Source organism: Lutjanus erythropterus, chromosome 7 (assembly GCF_056507025.1).
Source record: "Lutjanus erythropterus isolate fLutEry1 chromosome 7, fLutEry1.hap2, whole genome shotgun sequence".
NCBI classification, from domain to species: Eukaryota; Metazoa; Chordata; class Actinopteri; order Lutjaniformes; family Lutjanidae; genus Lutjanus; species Lutjanus erythropterus.
In genome coordinates this window covers 6,251,242-6,257,241 of record NC_139323.1, presented here as the reverse complement: position 1 = coordinate 6,257,241, position 6,000 = coordinate 6,251,242, and positions in this window count along the sequence as shown.

Sequence of the window (6,000 nt, the reverse complement as noted above, 5' to 3'; positions counted from 1 at the left end):
CACAATATTTGGTACTGAGGTAATCCAAAAGTATTTCAATATTGTGATACTTGGATTAGGTTAACGATTTCATTTTTTTTAACAGGTCATCAGTAAAATATATTTTTAAAGTAATCCTCCTGACTCTGATAGTGAAACAACTCTATGGTTAAACTTAAGGCACCAAAAAACTGGATAAGTTTAGGTGAATTTCATGGTTTGGGTTAAATTGTGTGTTTAGTGAAGGTGGAAGGAGCTTCAGTAGTTGTGGTAAAAAGATGGTGATGTTCGTTAGAATTTGGCCGACCATGAACAAGTGCTTTGAAGCACAAGCGATGTCGGCAGATTAATCAGTCTCAGTTTTTTCCTGCTCCAAATTATCTTTACTATATGAGCCTAATTAGTTATTTCAGGCTTCGGTGGGTGCTGCTATTGTTGTGTGATGCTATACAACCTCTTCGTGAACTCGGGGTAGATGCATTTGCCGTGTAATTACGTGTAACCTTATGGATCGGGTGCACGCGACCTCAGATGACTGTAAGCAACAGCACATGAAGGGCGCTCCTGCTTCTGCTGCGCTGTGACTTCTTACAAAATGCAAACACTGAATGCAAAGGACGGTGGATCAGCCACATCAAAGGAACACTTAGATGGTGAGTCACTTAATGTGTAGGGTAATGATGAAGTTAATTTTGGCACTGTTACAGTAAGCAAACATGTTTGGCTCAGGATGATCATCTATCTGACATGAGCTCACTGGGTAAGAATAAGCGAGTGCTGCTTTCCCACAACGGTACGTTACCTTAAATGTCATCAGAAGACATTGTGTAATGTTTTGTTGATCTCAAGGAACCTGTTTTGCTCTTGTATGTTATATAAAATATGACATAGATTTCTGAGGTGCAAGATATTCAGGAAACATTAAAGCTAGACACTGTCAAAGTAAATAAGCATGTTATCTGATCTGATAAGGGATCTGAGTGACTGAAAACATCTTCAATAGACCTACAAGGCCTACAGAATAGAGATGCAGTTTCGGGGGAAGTCATGTCTACATGCAAACCATCAGGTATATTTGAATAACTACTGGAGCCCAAAGAGATGAGCCAGTCATTCACGGGAAAGAAAAAAAAAGATTAGGGTTGTTCTGGTGTGCAAAAGGTTCCAGATACTGACTATACAATCCCAGCATTCCCTCTTTCTCATTTTTTGCTATAAATATCGTGCAAAAATATCACTCCTTCTTGAGAACTGTGTTGTGAAACCGCATTTTGAGGGGTGTTTGATTTTTACTCTTTGGTTATACTGGAAAATATATTTTAAAAGATCAAACCAACCTCCTGGTGATTACACTCTTTATTAAATGTAGACATCATCTCTGTCAGATGGAAAAGCTGATGATGTTGACGTCTTATAGTTGACAAAATGTTAAATTTTTTCATTTTCAGACACTTGATAGTAGTACTGTTTGTCAGGGGTGGAAGTAATTCATTACAAATACTCAAATTACTGTAATTAAGTAGGTTTTTGGGGAGGTACTTATACTTTTATGAGGAGATTTTCAAGTCTGTACTTTTACTTGTACTTAAGTATGCATTACAAGATGTAATCTACTCAGTTACTTTTAAAATCATAGTTGAGTACAGAGTACAATTTGAATTAATATATAAAATTTTCATCTGCATTTCAGTAACCAATCAGGTGATCTGATCGCAAACAGACCAATGAAAACAAAGACAAACGGCTGAAAAACAAAACAAGATACTGCAGCAGCACACATTTGGAGTGAGGATGTTAATGATTAATGATTGATTGATTAATTGCTATTGAGAATTTAATGTAAAAATGTATAAATGGATATTTAATCAATGACTGCACCTCATCTGACATTGTGATTTGTTGTAACCTTAAACTTAAAATGAGAATGTAAAAAAAACAAAAAAAAAAACAATAATCAATCAAAATCAATAGAAAATGGAGGGAAAAAGTGTCTTGTATCTAATAAATTATAAATGATTAATCGATTATTAGTGTTTTCAACTACTGGTGAAGGAAAACACACAAAATTTGCAACCCTAGTTTGGAGAAGTGACATAAAAGTAAAAAGTAACTAATACTCTGAGTAGTTTTGCGGCGAATACTTTTACTTAAGTATAACACCAGCACTTTCACTTGTACTTGAGTAATATTTTAGCAATGTAACAGTACTTGTACTTGATTGAAGATTTCCAGTACTCTGTCCACCATTGCTGTGTGTTGAAAATAGAAAGTTTACTAGTGCTTGAGAAGTATTCCTGCTGTATTAGATATTAGACATTCATAAAAAAAAAGATTTTACAAAAAAATGATGATGATAATCATGTGTTATATACCTATGTTTATCAGTAGGTATAATTAGAATTAGATTTGGAAGTCTTGAAGATGTGAATTTTTGTCTGGGACGCGTGTTTTCTGGCACAGAGCAAGTTTAGAAATTAAACAAATAAAGCAAATCAAAACATTGCATAAATTACATATATTTCAGATGTATAAATTGTAAAAGAATACATTTTCATCAAAAATTGAAAGTGGAGTGTTGATGTTTTTGACATGATTTGTGGGTGATATATTTTTTAAAAAGAAAAAGAAACGTGTTTATTTTGTGTAGAAGAATACAGTTTTTTTTCAGTCTCCTCTCATGTTTGTCATCTTCTGGCCCCACAGTGCCTACTTTGGAAATTACTGTTCTGTTTGATGCAGATAACCAGTGAGAGTTATCACAGTACATTCCACTGACTTGATTTGGTGTGTACAGAGATGAAGCGTTCACTAGTGCTTAAAAAAAGTGTAGACAAGCTGAAAGTGCCTTGAAACGTCAGGTGGAATGTGCTCATTTTATCAACAAAACCATTATTGTTCGTTACCATTAACCACAGAGATTTTGATGTCTAAATCACAGACAGCGTAACTTCTTGTTTCTCATGTACGTGGCAACAGAAGCAACAACAAATAATGAGTCCTGCTGCAGCGCAGTTTGTCACAACCTCTGGGTGGGTCACATCACACACAGCCAGAACAAAATTACTGCCAAATTATTGTAGCGTCTGTGGGGATAAACAATTCTGGATCAAAAACACACCTTGATGGTGAGTCACTTAATACATCTGTTACGTTAATCAAGCTCAGTGCTTGATTAAATGCCAGCATTCTCTCAATATTTTGCAAGAATGAGTAAGTGTTTGTTCTACTGCTTTCCCATGATTTTAATTTCATCTTGTCCTGCTACGGATGGAGGAATGACTGGGGCTTCTTGGTTTTGGGCTTTTATCCGTGGGGTGTCTCAATTTTTCTGACACACTCGTTTGTTGTGGATGGAGAGCTGCTTTTTCCTCTGTTCTGTCTGCACTTTCTCAGCACAGTCAACTTTATTACCCTCTTTAATTATATTTTTAAAAAAAAATCCACTAAGAAATAGAGGAAAAATTACAAATGTTGAAGCGTACTCTGATCACTTGTCCAGTGAGGTAACCTCAGACTAATCATAGTAATAACAATGACAATCTCTCCTATTCATCAGGTAAGAGAGTTAGGGCCATATCTTACACTGCGAGACGCAGTGGATTTAATTTATTCAAGTTGTGTCCAAATCCACCCTTGCCATATTGAGTCTGGGGTGCAGGGGTATCCTGCCCTGTCCCGCCCCTTATGCCAGCAGCACACGGTGGGATACACCTATCAGCTGTGCCCAAGTGCCCTGATTAATTCATGGGTGCGTTTAGGCTGAATAAACCAAACAGAAAATCGGCTCGCATCACCTTTAAGAAGCAGGTGCACCAGGAGTGCAAGTGTCGGCTGCATGATGATGAAGATGGTTAATTATCATTTAATTAATCATTAATAATATTCTGTTATTACAGGGTAAGTATCATCTACTGAACAATTATCTGGACATTTGGGGTGAATTTAGAGAGAAATTCTAATGTAGTTATTCAACTTAGCTACTGGGCACCTATTTGTATTAGTATTACTATTACTACAATTATTAAGTTCTCCCCTAATTACATATACACAGTAACTGCAGGACAGGACATGCAGCCTGTAATGCAGTGTATTACCAATGATACTTAGAAGAAGAAGAAAAAGAAGAAAATTTATTTATATTATACTATATATAATAGTATTTATTCATACTTAAAGTAAATTTAAATGTCCTTAATTACTTATATCTAAATGTGAATTTGTGCATAATACCACAAGGACAAAGTGGACAGAGTAATAAACCTAACAACAAACATAAAACATTATATTGTGCTAAACAATTTCTCGATATTTGGTACTAATCCAAAAGTACTTCAATGTAGTGATACTTACTTACTTATTAGGTTACTGATTATGTGGCCTGGAGCCAATTCAAATCTATGAATTTACCCTTTAAAATACCAATAACACATAAATAGAGATTAAGAGCATTTTAAGAGCAACTAAAAGTAATTTAAAAATGTTTTAAGAGTAATTAAAAAGGCTGGCAATGACACCTAGGGATTTACAGAGCCCTGGGACTCTAAAAGGCCTAGAGGTTCTTTTAAAATCAGGGTTGAGCAGAGTTAAAAATTAAACAAAGAGTAAATGTTAGCAGATTTATTACAATGAAAACACAGAAAAAAAAACAGATTATGCCTAAAAGGTCTATTAAGTCCTTGCAGAACCCATCTGCCAGTTCTGCGAAATTGATTTATGTAATGTGGGTCTAGACCAGGGGTGTCCAAAGTTTTTTCAGTGAGGGCCAAATGCAGAAAAATAAACAAAGGGCTGGGCCACACACTATAGGTAGCATATTGACACGTGAATACTGTGTGTATTTCTAACTCACCTATACTGTGAAGAATGTTGCCCTTAGTGGGAGCAGTGATGCTGTGCTTTGGACTGAAGGATGGCTGACAAGTCAGGAGAAAGTTTGGTGGTTGAGACACAAAGGACTTCACAGAGATGGCTATCAGTCATTCTGGTTCTCAGTCTGCTTTTGTTCAGATTCAACAGAGAAAATGTTTGTTCACAAATGTATGTTGAGCCGAAAAGGCTCATCATTCTTTTTGCATGGCGTCTCATCAGAGGAAACTTGGCATTATCCAAACTCTGATAGAAGTCAGGGAGGGAGAGAAGCTGATGTTGACTCTTCAGAGAATCATCACACTGCATTTCAATAAGTTCTAACTGCAGACTCTCTTCCACTTCTTCTGCATCCACTAGGAAGGGGGTCGAGAACAGCTTGATTTCTTTCTCAATGACAGAAAAATCTTGGAAACGCTGGTTGAATTCTGTCGTGAGAGATGCAATCACAGACACATATTTCTCCTTTTTAGCAGAAAGGTCGACCTTTGGAAAAGCGGACTTGATTTCTGACAGCGCGGGGAAGTGTGCAGCATTAAAGGTTCGTAGTTGTGTCTCAAACAGAAGGCTTTCATGTGCCCATACAGGTGTGGCACCAGCTGTTCTTTGCCTTGTAGGCTTTTGTTCAGTGTATTCAGATGATGAGTAAGATCCACTAAAAATGCCAGGTCTGCCAGCCATAGAGGGTCACTCAACTCATCAAGATGCCAGCCCTTCTCTTTCAAAAACTCTTTTACTTTGGTGCGCACCATCGATGCCATTCCTTTGCGCTCGCCTGTCATAACCGGGGCTCCATCCGTTGTTACTCCACATAGCTTGTCCCATTTTAGCCCCATCTTTTCAACTTAGGCTCATCATATCAAGCAGCTCCTCCGTACAGCAAAAATTATCACCACCTCCCCGCAAAAAAATTAACAGCTGTGCGGTGTCTGTGGCATCTGTGCTCTCTCATGCAATCGAGTAAAAATCAAAAGCACAAGCTTTGTCTCTCAGCTGATCTTTCAAGTTAGCTGACAAGTCCTCGATTCGCCGCACCACTGTATTTCTGGACAAGCTCACGTTGTTGAATTCCTGCATTTTTTCTGGGCACATTATTTCTGTAACTTTGATGAGACACTGCTTTATGAAATCACCGTCTGAGAACGGTTTGCTGTG